Source organism: Euleptes europaea, chromosome 10 (assembly GCF_029931775.1).
Source record: "Euleptes europaea isolate rEulEur1 chromosome 10, rEulEur1.hap1, whole genome shotgun sequence".
Taxonomy (NCBI): Eukaryota; Metazoa; Chordata; class Lepidosauria; order Squamata; family Sphaerodactylidae; genus Euleptes; species Euleptes europaea.
In genome coordinates, this window is record NC_079321.1 from 24,691,498 (window position 1) to 24,707,972 (window position 16,475).

Genomic DNA, 16,475 nt, shown 5'->3' on the forward strand with positions numbered 1-16,475 from the left:
ATGTACCATCTATAAAATAGGAATGCTTCTGAATTTCATGGCCTCACTATTTCAGTTCAAAAATCCCAGTTTCTGGAATGTGTTGCTGACCCAGGACTGAGTGTGTGTGTGGGGTGTGTGTGCAAAGACTTGATCAATCAGAACAACATTTTGCTAAGAACATTTCTTATTATTTAATGAAGAAAAACTTTTTATTGGACAATATGGCCACAACTAAGTTGGCAACAGCAATGATGCTTTCTGGCTTAGCATGAGTGCTGGGTGTAAGGCGAAGTCCAACCCCAATGCGGACAGTAGAGCCAACCCTACCCCCAGCGAGCCCGCTGAGGGTAGCAGGGGTGGCGGTACCGGGAACTCACTTGGGCTTTTGCCACTTGGTGGTCCCCCGCCACTTGGGAGAGGCTGACCCCTTGCCCCCCGAGCTGGGCATGATTGCAACAAGCCTCTCCCCAAAATCCCTTAGTGGGATCCCCAACGGGAGGGGAAGGGGCATGCAGGCCACTTCCCCCCTAATTAGATCCAGCCTCATGCGTCACTGCCATAGTTGTGCCTTAAGCATAACAGGCTAACAACAATCAATAACCAAGGGAGGGAGGGACGGGACAAAGCCGGCGACGACTGATCCCAGTCGACGCCCAAGCCCTGCTTTTATGCCGGGCAGATGGACCGAAGTGAAAACTTCACTTCTCCGCCTGTCCTGCCGGCTCCACCCAGCCACTCCCCTTAGCACCCGATAGGTTCAATTTTGAACCCACCTCGGGAGCCGATTGGCCAGGCTAAAGGGGAACCGCGTGGCCGGGACGGGAGCCTGCTCAACCGCCCCGTCGTGCAGCCACCCCAGCCAACAGTTGTCGCCTTCCCTCTCTGCTTTCTCCCCCACCCCTGCCCGGGCAGCAATACAGCCTCCCGGTAAGTCAGGAATCTTTGCTTCTCCCTGCTTGTGATGAAACTGCAGCCATGTTACCCCACCATGCTAAAACATTTTCCTCAGAAATATTACCATTAACATTGACAGGCAGTGGATTTGGGATGAAGTTGATGTGTGAAGGATTCCTTGAGGGCAGGATGGCTTGGAACTTTACTGGCTCACATCATTTATCTTTTCTTTCTTTCTTTCTTTCTTTCTTTCTTTCTTTCTTTCTTTCTTTCTTTCTTTCTTTCTTTCGATATTTACACCCCAATTTTCTCCCTATTGGAAACCCAAAGGGTATTACAACATTGTTCTCCCTTCCAATAACCTTGTGTGGTCTGTTAGGCTGACCCAGAATGACAGACCCAAGTGAGCTTCCATGGCAGAGTGAAGAAGAAGAAGAATAGTTGGTTTTTATACCCCACTTTTTCTCTACCATAAAGAATCTCAAAGCAGCTTAGAATCACCTTCCCACCCCCACAACAGGTACCTTATGTGGCAGGTGGAGCTGAGAGAGTTCTAAGAGAACTGTGACTGGCCCAAGGTCACCCAGCAGGCTTCATGTGGAGAAGTGGGGGATCAAACCTGGTTTTCCAGATTAGAGCCCACCACTCTTATCCACGACACTATGCTCGTTCTTGGGATTTGAACTTGAGTCTCTAAGATTTTAGTCCAAAGCTTTAACTCCTATACCAAGCTGGCTCTCTTTTCTTGTGTCACCTCAAACCTTCCTCCTGTAAGGTGGGTGATAGGTGTCACATTCATTGTTCCTTGGACAAAGTCAAGTCCATTCAAAGGCACCTCAAATCCTTAGTTGACAAGTTGCCATTTTGCTCTGATTAGGTTCTGATGAAAGGCCTTTATTGACGGATAACTGTGCCGATGATAAGAGTTTCATATGCAGCTTTAAAGAAAGCTCCCTGAGTTGACAAGTATGAAAAGCCATCTGCCGTTGTGCAGAAAATATTAAATGAGATGCACAATGAATACGGTTGTGTGACTATTTGCATTCAGTTCAGAAAGAAAAACTGCTGTAACGTTTTCATTAAAAGGAAGTCAAGGCAGAGCATTACACCCAAGATCAAGCTAAACCAAAAAAAAAACACTAAATAGAAGAGAGACTGGCCACATTTTGCACAAATGTTTTGTCAAGACATCAGTGAATTCTCTAAAGCTAGGCAAGTGTACAGCATTGTTTGAAGTGGCTCCATTGTACATGACTTGGTTCATGAACGGCAAGAGAAGGAAGCTTCCCTTGGTCTGTCACTGCAAATTTCATCCCAAGAGCCAACAAAAAGGGACATATGGGGAAAGTATGCAAGCACTGAATGCTTCAACATCTTGCAAAAGAGAATTTAAAAAAAAAAAAGACAGGAGAGTCTGACTGAAGACCAGTGTCTAGGTCAGAAATTCATTCACTTTTCCAAAATGAAAAAAACCCCAACAACCCTAGAGTAAAGCTCTAGTTAAAAGGTTGCTGTTTGCTTGCTTATGCCTTCCTTTGACAGTTTGTCAACCAGCTTATTTAAAGCTCTCCTCCAGCATCAGGCCTTTGCAGACAAAATAGTCACCATATAGGGGGCCTCTTTAACTTTTCCCTCATGACCTCTGTTTCATATGGCAGACCATGTGCAGTCGCTTGCCACCTGAGCAAGGTTTTCTCAATGCTACTGTAACCCAGCAGAACCCTAGCTACATAGATTCCTCTCTCCTAAATTAGCTTCTCCAATTGGAGAGTTGTGGGGAGGGGTGAATTCAGTCAATAAATGAAAGCACCTTGTGGGTGGCAAATAGGGTTGCCAACCTCCTGGTACTAGCTGGAGATCTCCTGCTATTACAACTGATCTCCAGCCAATAGAATAATAGAGTTGGAAGGGACCACCAGGGTCATCTAGTCCAACCACCTGCACAATGCAGAAAACTCACAACTACCTCCCCACAACACCCCCAGTGACCAGAAGATGGCCAGGATGCCTTCCCTCTCATCATCTGCCTAAGGTCACAGAATCAGCATTGCTGACAGATGGCCATCTACCCTCCTCTTAGAGATCAGTTCACCTGGAGAAAATGGCAGCTTTGGCAATTGAATTCTATGGTATTGAAGTCCCTCCCCTCCCCAAACTCCGCACTCCTCAGGCTCCTCCCCAAAAAACTCCCACTGGTGGGGAAGAGGGACCTGGCAACCCTAGTGGCAAACAATTGTGAAATTGCCTCAAAAGGAAAACATTCACGGTGTTATCGTTTTCAAGGTAACAAACATTTATCACAAGCCTAACAACTTTACAACTGTAGGTAAAACTGAATGATAATGGCTATGAACATAGCAGCATTTGCAGAGACAGCCTCTTCAGTGCCCTTCAGAAAGGGCACCCTGACCAAAGGCAAGACCTAACAAATGGTGCCAGGTAAGGTAACGCAAGGAGCCCCGTGGCGCAGAGCAGTAAAGCTGCAGTACTGCAGTCAAAAGCTCTGTTCATGACCTGAGTTCGATCCCGATGGAAGTTGGTTTCAGGTAGCCGGCTCAAGGTTGACTCAGCCTTCCATCCTTCCGAGGTCGGTGAAATGAGTACCCAGCTTGCTGGGGGTAAAGGGAAGATGACTGGGGAAGGCACTGGCTAACCACCCTGCAAACAAAGTCTGCCTAGAAAACGTCGGGATGTGACGTCACCCCATGGGTCAGGAATGACCCGGTGCTTGCACAGGGGACCTTTACCTTTCAGGTAACACAAAAGACAACAGGAAGCCAAAATGTTATCTTAAACAAGCACAGGGCTGCTTCTGTGTGCTGCTCATTTCTCTGGGTTGAGAGATACCTGGAGATTTGGGGAGTGGAGCCTGAGGAGGGCGGGGCTTGGGGAGGGAAGGGACTTCAATGCCATAGAGTCCAATTGTCAAAGCAGCCATTTTCTCCAGGTGAACTGACCTATATCAGCTGGAGATCAGTTGTAATAGCAGGAAATCTCCAGCTACCACCGGGAGGGTGGCAGCCCTACCTGCAAAGAAATTTGTAGTTCCCTCAGTCAAGCTCTGGGCCTTTTATTTCCCAATGCAGGCCTGACTGACTGAGGGGGTGGGTCTCTTGCAGTTGGTAATATGTAAGCAACTTTACTAACTGCCCATGCTCTGTGACCTTTTCCTTCCTAAGCCCTAAATTCTAAGCCTTTTAATAGAAATTAAATAATACGTTAAACTGAACATGGCATGGGTTACACTACCATAAACCCCCAAGTGAGATACCATGTAAAGGAGTTGAAAGGAGCCTCCAGACCAGCTTAATCTTTTTCCTATTCTCTTTCCAAAACATAAAAATCGCTGTTTTACACATTGGTGCCCAAAATAGCGTGTAAAATTGCAAAGCAAAACAATTGAGACCAATAGAGGAAAATAGCCCAGTGTTCAATAGTATAACTATTACAATACATTGTAGACCCCACAGATAGGGTTCCCATCTTCCCAGTAATGGTGAGCAATTGCCTGCCAACTGACTGGGCTGCCCGCCGACCCTCAGCTGGTTGGCAGATGGAAGCAGACCAGCAGAAGGGAGAGCAATCTGCACCAAGGGCGCTTTAGTGCTCTCCCCCTACCATAGAGTTTCTGGAGGAGAGTGCTAGAGCATTCCAGTGCTATGCCGGTGCTTTGGGGTTAACATGGAAGTGATGTTATCATGCTGGGTTAGGGTTGCCAGGTCCCTTTTTGTCACCGGCGAGAGATTTTTGGGGCGGAGCCTGAGGAGGGCGGGGTTTGGGGAGGGGAGGGACTTCAATGCCATCGAGTTCAATTGCCAAAGCGGCCATTTTTCTCCAGGTGATCTGATCTCTATCGGCTGGAGATCAGTTGAATTAGCAGGAGATCTCCTGCCGCTACCTGGCAGTTGGCAACCCTATGCTGGGTGTGTGGATCACCACCCCCAGCCCCGCCCCCAGGACGCTCCTGCCAGTTGCCAGGAGGGACCTGGCAACCCTACCTATAGAAAGAATTCTAAAACACCAGAAGACAAAAGCTTATGTATTCACATTCCCAGTGACCAGAGCTGAATTTACACACAACCTAAATTAGCTATAATTCAGGGCCTCAAATTATGGAGGTTTCCCAAAATACAAAAATATTACTAAAATTACTAAATTACTTTTTTTGTTTGTTTTGGTAATGTTCTGACTTGTCTTAATGCAGGCCTGCTGGGGAAACAGAACCCCTTTTTTAAAAAATTAGCATCTACAAATTATATAAGGAGACAGATTGGCAGAGCACTCTAGGAAGGGAACACCACAGCAACGGCATCACCTCTGAAGAAGCAGGATCACCTTCTTTGTCTGTCCTTATACTTTCATTCTCTCCATTCTTCACAAGCTGATATGCCTATTGCTGCTTCATTACCCCATTCTCCTCTTCATGCTTCCTTTTCTTGGTATGGTTGCCAACTTCCAGGGCATTGGGAGATACTCTGCTAGTACAATTGATCTCCAGATGACCAGGCTCTGCTCCTCTAGAGAAAATTACAATACAAAATAGGCACCTCCGTGCCAGTACCAATGGTTAGAAAATCTGCAACGGAGTCTTCAGTACAAAAGTAGCAAAAAATCTTATTGGTGCTTACACATATGACATCAACAGTACAAGAGTGAAAGATGCATATAAGAACAGTCAAAGCTATATACAGTATGTACAATCTAAATAGGGTGCAGTCTCAGTGCACCAATTGCCATGTTCTTTCAAGTAAATGTTGTATTTTCTTCAAAAAGTCCAATAGTAGGTACTATCCCAAAAGCACACTTGGTTTATCAAGTTGAGATGTATGAATACAGATTATCTTCATTTCTATTTATTTTTTGTGCATCAAACTCTGTCTGGCCTATTTTCTTTGGCAAATTTCCTCTTTGTGTTACTTTGTTTTACAGCAGTTTTTTTAAAAAATGGTAATGCTATTTTTAAGCTGTTTATATGCTAATAATACATAACACAGCATTTTTCCATAACAGATGCAAAAAAGAGGTGTTAGTTAACATCAATCCAGCCATGTGTGGACTTCGCAGAATGAGGATTTCCTGCTTCCCTCTCTACTGTAGCCCACTGAACCCCTTGAAATTTTGTTCCTGGGGGTCAACAGAGACTCAGGGACAATACAGAGGGAAAAGTGGGGGGCTGTAGTGAGAGATGAAAACTGGCGGAAGATGTAGGAAGTGGGGACTTAAATTGTCAGTGTCCTGCTGATGTGATGACATCACTTCCAGCATACCCGGAAATGACATCATCGTGTTGAGGGGTGAATCCTAGAGTGTCACCCAATGCAATTATGTTGCTTCCAGGTTGTGCTGGAAGTGAGATCACCACATTGAGTGATGCCAATCATACCTCCATTTCCCCCGACATTTTCCTTCACTGCCCAGCAGCAGGCAGAGGCAGAAGGGGTGCAAAGCCTCCTGCGACAGCAAGAGACCTGGTGACTCTGTGGAAATGGATGTAAAACACTACCATTGTTTGCTCGCTCACTCTCTCTTCTGCCATGGAACCATTTTTATTTGTCATATTACTATGTCTTCTCCTTGCTTTAACCTGGTGTGTCAGGGATTAAGTAATAAACAGGTTGATGTCATGAGAATAGATAACCAGTCAGGTATAGCTTCCATGCTGCCATCTCTGTGATCAAATAAAGTAAATTCGGAGACTGTTGCTCTCACCCTTTCAAAACAACCCCCCCCCAAACACCATCTGAGCCATGTTCAATAAATCTCTGATCAGTACAAACATCTCTTAAAATTCGGGCTCATCTTGCCACTACTCAACCCACATTGTCAGTTTATGACCTTTTCTGCATTCCTGGCTTTTCTATAAAATGTATATTTTAAGAACCCCGGACAGGATGGTTATCTCCTTCTGTTCAAACTCCATCACACTACTGATACTAAAACTACTGATATTAAAACAGTGGTTGCACTATTAGTTGGAAATGTTTGCAATTTCTCTCTTCTACACAGACATGAACATATTTATTGTCATTAACATGTTTCAGAGGTAGACTACAAAACTTTCCCAAAGGTTCTTGTGATTTATTATCCTTCATTTAGCTGAGTGGTTCAAATGGGAAACCCTCAAACAGACCCTGTCCCACCAACATTCTTTGCCTGTTAATTCTAGCTATTAAGTTTACAATTCAAATACTTGCACAACTACAGGCATACACAAGCATGATTTATTAAATTCAGGCAAGTACTATTACTTTTAGAGTGCATACTCATTAGCCTGCATACTCAAAGGGACTATTACACCCGTGCTACATCCAAAATGCCTTAAAGCCAAACAATCACTCTTCCATCTCACAGGTTTCAGTGGTGATTACTCACAAGTAAATATGTTTCAGGTTAAAGAATGGCACCTCACCACATTTTGCTTGCTGCCAATTGAAATGGCAAAGATGTTAAAAGTTTAGTTTGTAGAAATATGTTTGCTGGGAAGACTATTCCACGGGCTGTCATTTTAAGAGACGGAGGCTGTGAAATCCCAGGTCATTTGTAAACTGATCACTCCCCAACCTCTCCTTCATGTGCTTTTAAGTGTTTGGAGCCTGGTAAATTGAAACCTGAAGAAACACAGATCTATGATCTCTAGGACCTCTGCAGCAAACCTGGACTTTTGCTGATTTGTGCTAGGAAGTAACTGCTTACTTACCCCATAATTAACACCGCAAAGCTGATTCTCAGAAGATAAAGTATGGGAGGTCAGACGTGGGATCAAGAAGAGAAGCATTTCATTCAAATAGCCACAGTTAAGGCTCCCTATGCTTCATTCTTAAATCAGTGGTGCCTTACCAAATGTAAAACCTGTGCCACCAGAAAGATGTGTTCTTTCTTAGGTACTTTCCAGCAATATTTTACTTAATTTATCTTAAATGGTTCTAGCCTACTGCTCATTTTATATACCTAGTTTTACAAACATGCACCAGGGAAAGGGATTCAGTTTGAAGACCCCAAACCCCAAAGTTTCTTGCCTGAAACGAAAGGGATTATTTTAATACCCTCACAGCATCTCAGCATTCTAGAACCAAGGTGGTGAAGAGGTGGCTCTGACCTCAACACACTTAGAGAGCAATCCTGAACAGGTCTACTTGCAGTAAGTCCCATTTAATTCAATGGGTTTTATTCCCACAAATGTGTTTTTTAGAATTGCAGCCTTGATTTGACTTTAGGAAGGTTGCTTTTATCCATAAAATATCTGGCTTGAAACTGCTGGACCATTTAGAATCATAGAATCATAGAGTTGGAAGGGGCCATACAGTCCATCTAGTCCAACCCCCCTGCTTGATGCAGAATCAGCCTAGAGCATCCCTGACAAGTGCTTGTCCAGCCTCTGCTTAAAGACTGCCAGTGAGGGGGGAGCTCACCATCTCCCAAGGTAGCTGATTCCACAGTCGAACAATTCTTACTATAAATTTCCCCCCCACCTAATATCCAGCCAATACTTTTCTGCCTGCAATTTAAACCCATTAATTTAAAGCCCTCCTCTAAGTGGCAGCCCTTCAAATACTTAAAGAGAGCAATCATGTCTCCCCTCAATCTCCTCTTCTCCAGATGAAACATTCCCAACTCCCTTATCCTTTCCTCGCATGGCCAGGTCTCGAGGCCCCTGATCATCCTCATCGCTCTCCTCTGAACCCTCTAGAGTCTGTCCACATCCTTTTTGAAGGATAGAAGGATTTCCACCCATAAAGCATGGTATGTTTGCCTCCCACTGCAACCCAAAGTGCTCCCATATCCTGGCCTTGAGGTACACAGTCCTCCTGGAGCAACATTTCAGGGGGAACTTTGGACTGTGGGCGGGGGGGAGAAGTTCAGAAATTTTCAGTCTGTGGTCAGAAATCCTTCCATCCACAGAAAGCTCCAGTGGGCCCAAGCCTTTCTTTTCTTCCATCATGGAACGTGGTGTTCCCATGTGGTCTCCAATCCAGACACTGACTACACTCAGAGCTTCTTCAAGGTTTCCTTCCTATTGTTATACATTTTAAGCCACTGTCCCCCATTCCTGACAAAGAATTGGAGGTTCTAACAGTGCAATCCTAAGCAATGAACTATATGGACTTAGAAGGGTAGCAGTCTGGTGTGTGCGTGTGTGTTAAGTGTCATCAAGTTGCTTCCGACTTAAGCCACTCTATGAATTAATGACCTCCGAATCATCCTATCGTTAACAGTCTTGCTCAGGTCTTGCAAACCAAGGGTTGTGACTTCCCTTATTGAATCAATCCATCTCCTGTTGGGTCTTCCTCTTTTCCTGTTGCCTTCAACTTTTCCTAGCTTTATCGTCTTTTCCTGTGAGTCTTGTCTTCTCATCATGTGACCAAAGCACAATAGCATCAGTTTAGTCATTTTAGCTTCAAGAGAGAGTTCAGCCTTGATTGGATCTAAAATCCACTTATTCGTCTTTTTGGTAGCCCACGGTATCTATAAAACTCTCCTCCAACATCACATTTCCAATGCATCAAATTTCTTCCTGTCAGCTTTCTTCACTATCCAACTTTCACACCATGCATAGTACTACTTGGATTTTGTGGAACAGATCTCATGTTCTTCCTTTTTTGTTGTTCTCTTGTATTTATTTATACTGGTTATTATAATAATTCTCTTTGTCTCTATGTGCGAGTTGCTAGAACCTTGCAGTTAGACTTCTGATTCTATTTTTGTGTCATCTTTTACTTTTGCTTCTTATTTATCTTTAGCAATTTTAAGAGTTTCATCAGTCAACTGCATTGTAAATCTAGCAAATACTTTGGAAGAATTTAAGACTTTTCTTTTAATTGAGAAAAGCACATTGTTAAACTGAAACTTCTAATGTTACATCTATTTCTGATTATCACTATCATTTACTTCTAATAATAACAAACAACTCAATGGAAAAACAAAGCTTTCACCGCCCTTCTTTAGTTGAGGAATTTTCATTGTTCTTTACTAGGCATGACGGATGCCTCTTCATTTACACTGTCTTTTATTTAAAGTAATGTCTCATACCCTCATAGTTTTAAAGCATCATTTGTTCTGATCATCCATGTAGCTAATTCTCAATGTGGCAAAATCTGTAGATACTTAAATCTGGAGACTGGAACAATGAACAGACAGGACAGTCTTTCGTGTGTGTGTGTGTAAAGTGCCTTCAAGTCACTGCCGACTTATGACGACCCCTTTTGGGGTTTTCATGGCAAGAGACTAACAGAGGTGGTTTGCCAGTGCCTTCCTCTGCACAGCAACCCTGGTATTCCTTGGTGGTCTCCCATCCAAATACTAACCAGGGCTGACCCTGCTTAGTTTCTGAGATCTGACGAGATCAGGCTAGCCTGGGCCATCCAGGACAGGGGGGACAGTCTTTCTACAAACCTGAAAAATGCCCCAGGTTTGCAGAATAAACTGAAATCTAAACACACGCAAAAACAAATGAAAAAGGAGGGCCTGCAGTTTTCATAAAGATATGCTCGCAGTGGCTGTTACTCGGCAATCACAACAGCATTGCCAGTATTCCAAGAGCTAGTTTCTGACAGTAAACCGTGGGGGGGGGGCAGGGCCTTTTCCAGGGCTGTTCTGGACTTTGAAGGGAAACACATTGGTGTTAGCATGGCAGCAACCTCTTGATAAACCATGACTTACATGGTTTACCCAGGAATGGCTGCTTGCTTCTGTTCAACCAAGCCAAAGAATACAGTCACAATATTATTTAAATGCAAATTATCTATTACAAAGTTGTCAATTTAAAAATTTGCATCACCAATAAATACAATACACCAACAAGTGCACATATTTCCAATAGTCAATTTTTTCTGCTCTATCCTATATATGGTAAGTATAACAATGTTGTTAATATCACAATTAGTTCACAATATATTGTCTATAAGAGACTAATCCTTGTTGTATTCATATTTCAGATGTCAAGTAGAAGAGGAAGACGGCCGTTTCATTCTTCATCAGTTCCTCTTCAAACCCTTGATAAAATAAGTTGGTCTGTTTCTTCAATTACACATTTTCATTTCATATTTCAAAACTCCCCGTGGGTAGTACAAAAAGAATATCCTGCTCCTCAGAGCTAGTTTAGACTCATAGGTTCCTCCTTGGGATATCTTTAACAGCAGCCACCATCTCAGCCTAACTTATGTTACAGGGTTGCTGTGAGGATAAAAAGATGAAGAGAAGAATGATGTAAGCTGCTTTGGGTCCCAATTAGGGTTGCCAGGTCCCTCTTCGCCACCGGCGGGAGATTTTTGGGGCGGAGCCTGAGGAGGGTGGGGTTGGGGAGGGGAGGGACTTCAATGCCATAGAGTTCAATTGCCAAAGCAGCCATTTTTCTCCAGGTGATCTGATCTCTATCGGCTGTAGATCAGTTGAATTAGCAGGAGATCTCCTGCTACTACCTGGCAGTTGGCAACCCTAGTCCCAATTGAGGAGAAAGATGGGCTATGAATGAAGTAAATAAATAATAAATATAGCTTAGATGGGGGAATGGATAAAAGGTAGGTGGGTGGGTAGGCGAAGAGAGAAGGAAGCAGGGAAAGAGAGAGCATATAAAAACCAACTCTTCTTCTTCTTCTTCTCAGTCCATTAAGAGTTTAAGGTATTCTGAAGAGAAAAACGTGGGGAGAGGTGAACATTTCCCAGTCATTACTAGAACTTTGAAGCAACCAGGTTTCTGAGGAGGAAAAAGGAGATGACTCAGGACAGACAAAGGAAGCACCTCTTGTAAGTGTCAAGTGCTGTCAAGTCACAGCTGACTCATGGGGACCCAGTAGGGTTTTCAAGGCAAGCAACTAACAGAGGTGGTTTGCCATTGCCTTCCTCTTGTATTCCTTGGTGGTCTCCCATCCAATTACTAACCAGGGCAGACCCTGCTTAGTTTCTGAGATCTGATGTGATCAGACCAGCCTGGGCCATCCAGGTCAGGGCAACAGACAATTATCTTGTGGAATTGTGCTACAAAATTCCGTGCTAGTGTAGATGGTATTAAATGGGGGTTAGACAAATGTATGAAAGATAGTTCTAGCAGTGATTGTTAGCCATGATGGCTGTCCAGAGCTTCCATGTTCATGGTCACTGTGTTTCTGAATAACCATTGCTAAGGGGGCAACACTTGATATGGACTATTGTCTTGTTGTCCTGCTTACGAACTTCCTGGGGGCATCTCATTGTTCACTGCAAGACACAGAATGTTGGACTAAAGAGAGCTTAGCTCTGGTCTCACAAAGCTTTTCTTATGTTCTTCAGATTATTGAGGCTGTTCACCTGTGTTGGTGAGTGCCTCATCCATGTGGGTAAAATGGCCATGCTTTTGATTTAACACAAGATTTCTGCAACACTCTACTAGTGTTCCATGCTAACCATTTTTCATTTCAGTTGAACTGGAAATATCTCAAACAGCTTGTGCCTTTTCCACCTGATCTGGTGTTCCTTTCCAGTAAGCATTCAACATCCAGATTTTAATGCATAAGTTGATTCCTTGAAGAACTAAAATGGAAAATGTTAAGAACTACAGCAGAAGGATGTACATGAAACAAACATTAAGTTTCTCCCGGAATGACTGGAAGTTGTCACAAACCATTTCATACTTCACAGTGGGTAGCCGTGTTAGTCTGTTTGCAGTAGTCAAAAAGGGCAAGAGTCCAGTATATATCAGTTGCATGGCAGTCATTGAGACAACTTTAGGAAAGTGGGATGAATACACATGAACACACAAAGCTGCCTTCTACTGCGTCAGACCATTGGTCTACCAAAGTATTGTCTACTCTGACTTGCAGCAGCTGTCCGGGGTCTCAAGTGAAGGTCATTCATGTCACCTATTAAGTTACACATTTAACTAGAAGTACTAGGGATTGAACCCAGGACCTTCTTCATGGAAAGCAGATGCTTTGTGACTGAGCTCCAAATTTTAATGTTTCATATTGCTACCTCTGCAATGTGATACCTGTATCCATGCTATAAAGGCTACCCTATACTGGTATCCTTTGAAGATGAGACCCATCTGGACTGAGTAAAAATGGTTAAATCCCATTCCTGTGCCATACCTTCCTGGAAGATGGTGACCCTGGCCTGGACAGTAACTACAGAATGTCCCTGTTCACATATAGTGTTAGCCAAGCAAGGTCATTCAACTACAAAGGAACCTGTATGGCTTTCAGGAATTTCCTTTTTTTCAGCCTAACATAGAGTCAGGTTGTGAAGACAAAATAAAATAACCCAACAAATGAACTCTTTGGGAGAAGTGTGGGAAATAATATGATCCAAACTAATAAGATACTTACCATTTACAATATTACCGGATGGCATATGGCAACCATACTTCAAAGGTAGTATAAAATCAACTTTAAAAAAACAGATTGAAGTGCCAGTCTGGTGGTTGGCTCAAGCAGAAATTTTGAAGCTCAAAAGATTCAATTCCCATTAAAAGGCCAGTTGCAGCGAAGGCATTGGGGGGACGGGAGAAAAGAGAGTGTGGTTAAAATACCTTATAAATGTTTGAAGTGTTAATACCAAGAATGGTGAGACCTTACTGGTTTGGCCTGCTGGGATATTAAAAGAGTAAAGAGAGGAAATTAAAAAATGGAAAACTTAATCTGAGTATTACCACGCAGAGTGTTTGTTCAGTCAAAATCAATTTGGATAAAGCTCTGGCACCCCACCATGCCTCCAGGCAGAAATCCTGCATTGGAAGGATAAGCAATTAAGATTTTTGCATCTCTAGCTGTCTGACTTGGTGGCAGAATCTACGATGAAGGAATATTTTGGATCTAAGTGGACCTTTTCAGAGGATACTACGCCTGTGTTTGTTGCTTAAGGCAACAAACGTTAGTGTGCCAAAAACCATCCCACCTTTTTATTCCTTTCCCTGTAAAATTTGTGTTCTGATAAAGCACAGGACATTTTTGTTTTCTTGCACCGAGGAGGATAAAGAAAATGCTATATGACAAAACTCATGGGGACATTCCCTATTCAAAGTACTGCCCAAAGAAGATCCTGGCTCTGTAAAGGAAAATAGTACAGAACATGAATCTTGTCGGCAGTTCAGGCATAACAGTAGTTGCTTGGGAGTTTTCAGATTACATTTTGGCTTATAAAAAGGCTCTGAAAAGGCTCTCGAATGGCTTGCAAGGAAAGGCTATAATCTACCTCCTTCTTTTCACCTTGTCGTCCAACGAATTCCAGTTGAGTCATAACTGGATGCTATATATTTTTGCTACTTCTCCTATGGAACACTTCTGCAGTCAAGCAAGAGTACCACTGCTGTTGTTTACTGAAGGGCCTCCCTAGGCGATCATCTTATTGAGCAATAAATGCATAAACATCGCTCGATTGTTGTGTAGGATCCCCAGAGTTGCAATCCTTTTTGCAGGATATTCTTTCCCCCTGCAACTCAAACTCTACTATTCTTTATCACTGGGGAAAACATAATGTTTTTCAGTGAATGTTATCTTTTTCAGTTTGAGGAACTTTTGGTTACTGGAGAGTTGTAAGCGCCTAATGGCCAGTACCTGTGAAATCAGTGATAAAGAATGACAGCTTCCTTTTTGCCCATAGGAACATATGCAGGGTTCTTACACAGCAGTATACAGCAGAGCAAGAGTCCCATTACATCAGTATAAAGTTGATGGAGTCTAGCACCATGTTTACCACAGTGGTCAGCCCTGACTCATTTTGTAAAAAAAAAATTAAATGTTTTAGGTGATTTCCCCTTAATAGTGTTGAAGCACCTGGTTTGATTTTCTTAAAAAGAAGAAGATGCAGTCCATTCGCCTCCCCAACCTGTGTGTGTATAAAGTGCTGTCAAGTCGCAGCCTACTTATGACAACCCCAGCAAGGAGCTTTAAAGGCAAGTGATTAAACAGAGCTGGTTTGCCATGGTCTTCCTCTGCACCGTCTTCCTTGGAGGTCTCCCTTCCAAGCACCAACCCTGCGTAGCTTCCGAGATCTGACAAGCTGGAGCTATGCCAAGCTGCCTTCCCTCCCCTTCCCCAAACTATTTATCTTTATTCGTTTTACAAAATGTGCATGTCACCTTCCTGCCCAATCAGGGCTATCCAGGTGGCTAACAGTTAAAACAAAACATCATAAAAACAATTCATTAAAACAATTAAAACAAAAACTTAAACAGAAATTAAACACAGGGTAAGGGAATGCCATCATTGAGGGAATGCCAGAAAAAAACAAAAAAGGCTTCACCTGCTGGTGGAAGAAAGTGAGGGGGAAACAAATATCCCTAGGGAGAGAGTGACATTGTTTTTGTGCCTCAGAAGATCTTAGTGGTTGGGTAGGGTTGTGTGAGAGTAGGCTATCCTGAGGGTATACTGGTCTGAAGCCATATAGGGCTTTCAAGGTCAACACCAGCAACATGTATTGGGCTTGGAAACAAATTGGGAGCCAATGGAGATGGACCAAGACTGGAGTGATGTGACCCCTATGACCCACTGCAGTGGACACCCTGGCTTCAGCATTCCGTACCAACTGAAGGTAGCCCCACATAATCTAGGGTTTCCAACCTCTAGATGAGGTCTGGGGTTCTCCCATAATTACAACTGATCTCCATACTGCAAACATCAGTTCTCCTGGAGGGAACTGCAGCTTTGGAGGGTGGATTCTATGGCAGCATGCTGCTGAATTCCCTCTCCAAACTACTATCCAGGAAGCAAAAAAATGCAGAACAGAGATCCCTCTCTCACATCCTTTGCAGGAGGACAGGGTATTCCAACACTATTAGTGGTTTGCAACTAAAATTGAAGGCTGGGGAGGGGAGGGAAGAGTTGCATCAGGACATTCAGTCTTTAAAATGGCCGCTTTGGACACTGGACTCTATCTCTGAGTGAGTTTTAGGCCCAGAGGCAGATTTACAGACTAAAGGAAATACTTCTAATAACAGTGGTAGGAGGCAGCATCTGGAGGCCTTGGCCTCTATGCCCTCTTTGTCTAGGCCCTCCAGGGTAACTGGTTGGCCACTGTGTAAAACAGGATGTTGGGCTACATAGACCACTGGTCTGATCCAGCAGGGCTTGTCTTATGTTCTTATGATCTGAGGGTAGACACTTCAGAAAGCTCCATACATCAAAAGAAATGTTAACTTGAACCAAAGTTGACTTTGAATTTTTTTAAAGGGAGAATGGCACACGTTGGGCGAAAAGGCACAGTCACTTTAGCCTCCTTTATTCCCTGTTTCAGCCAGGATTCAGCCAGGATCAAATGCATGAGTTTCGCTGAACATGCATTCGATCCTGGCTGAATCCTGGTTGAAACAGGGAATAAAGGAGGCTAAATTGTTTACTTTGGTACAATCTCAGTGCTGTCATTGGAATGGCATTGTAAAGTACATTAACTACTGAAGCATCTGATGTGCTTATTTATTTCATATTAAGCATGTAAGATCCTCCTTAAAAGAGAAAACAGAACTATCGTCGGAAATTGCACAACTTTCTGGGGTATATAAGAAATTATTATCTGGTGGTGGCAAAGTCACAGCTCCATACCTTTCCAATATGACTTTACCCCAACTGAGATGGGCATTCTCAAGAGCACGTTTTGATGCACTCCCTTCAGCTGTTCTTCTGGGTAGATTTCTA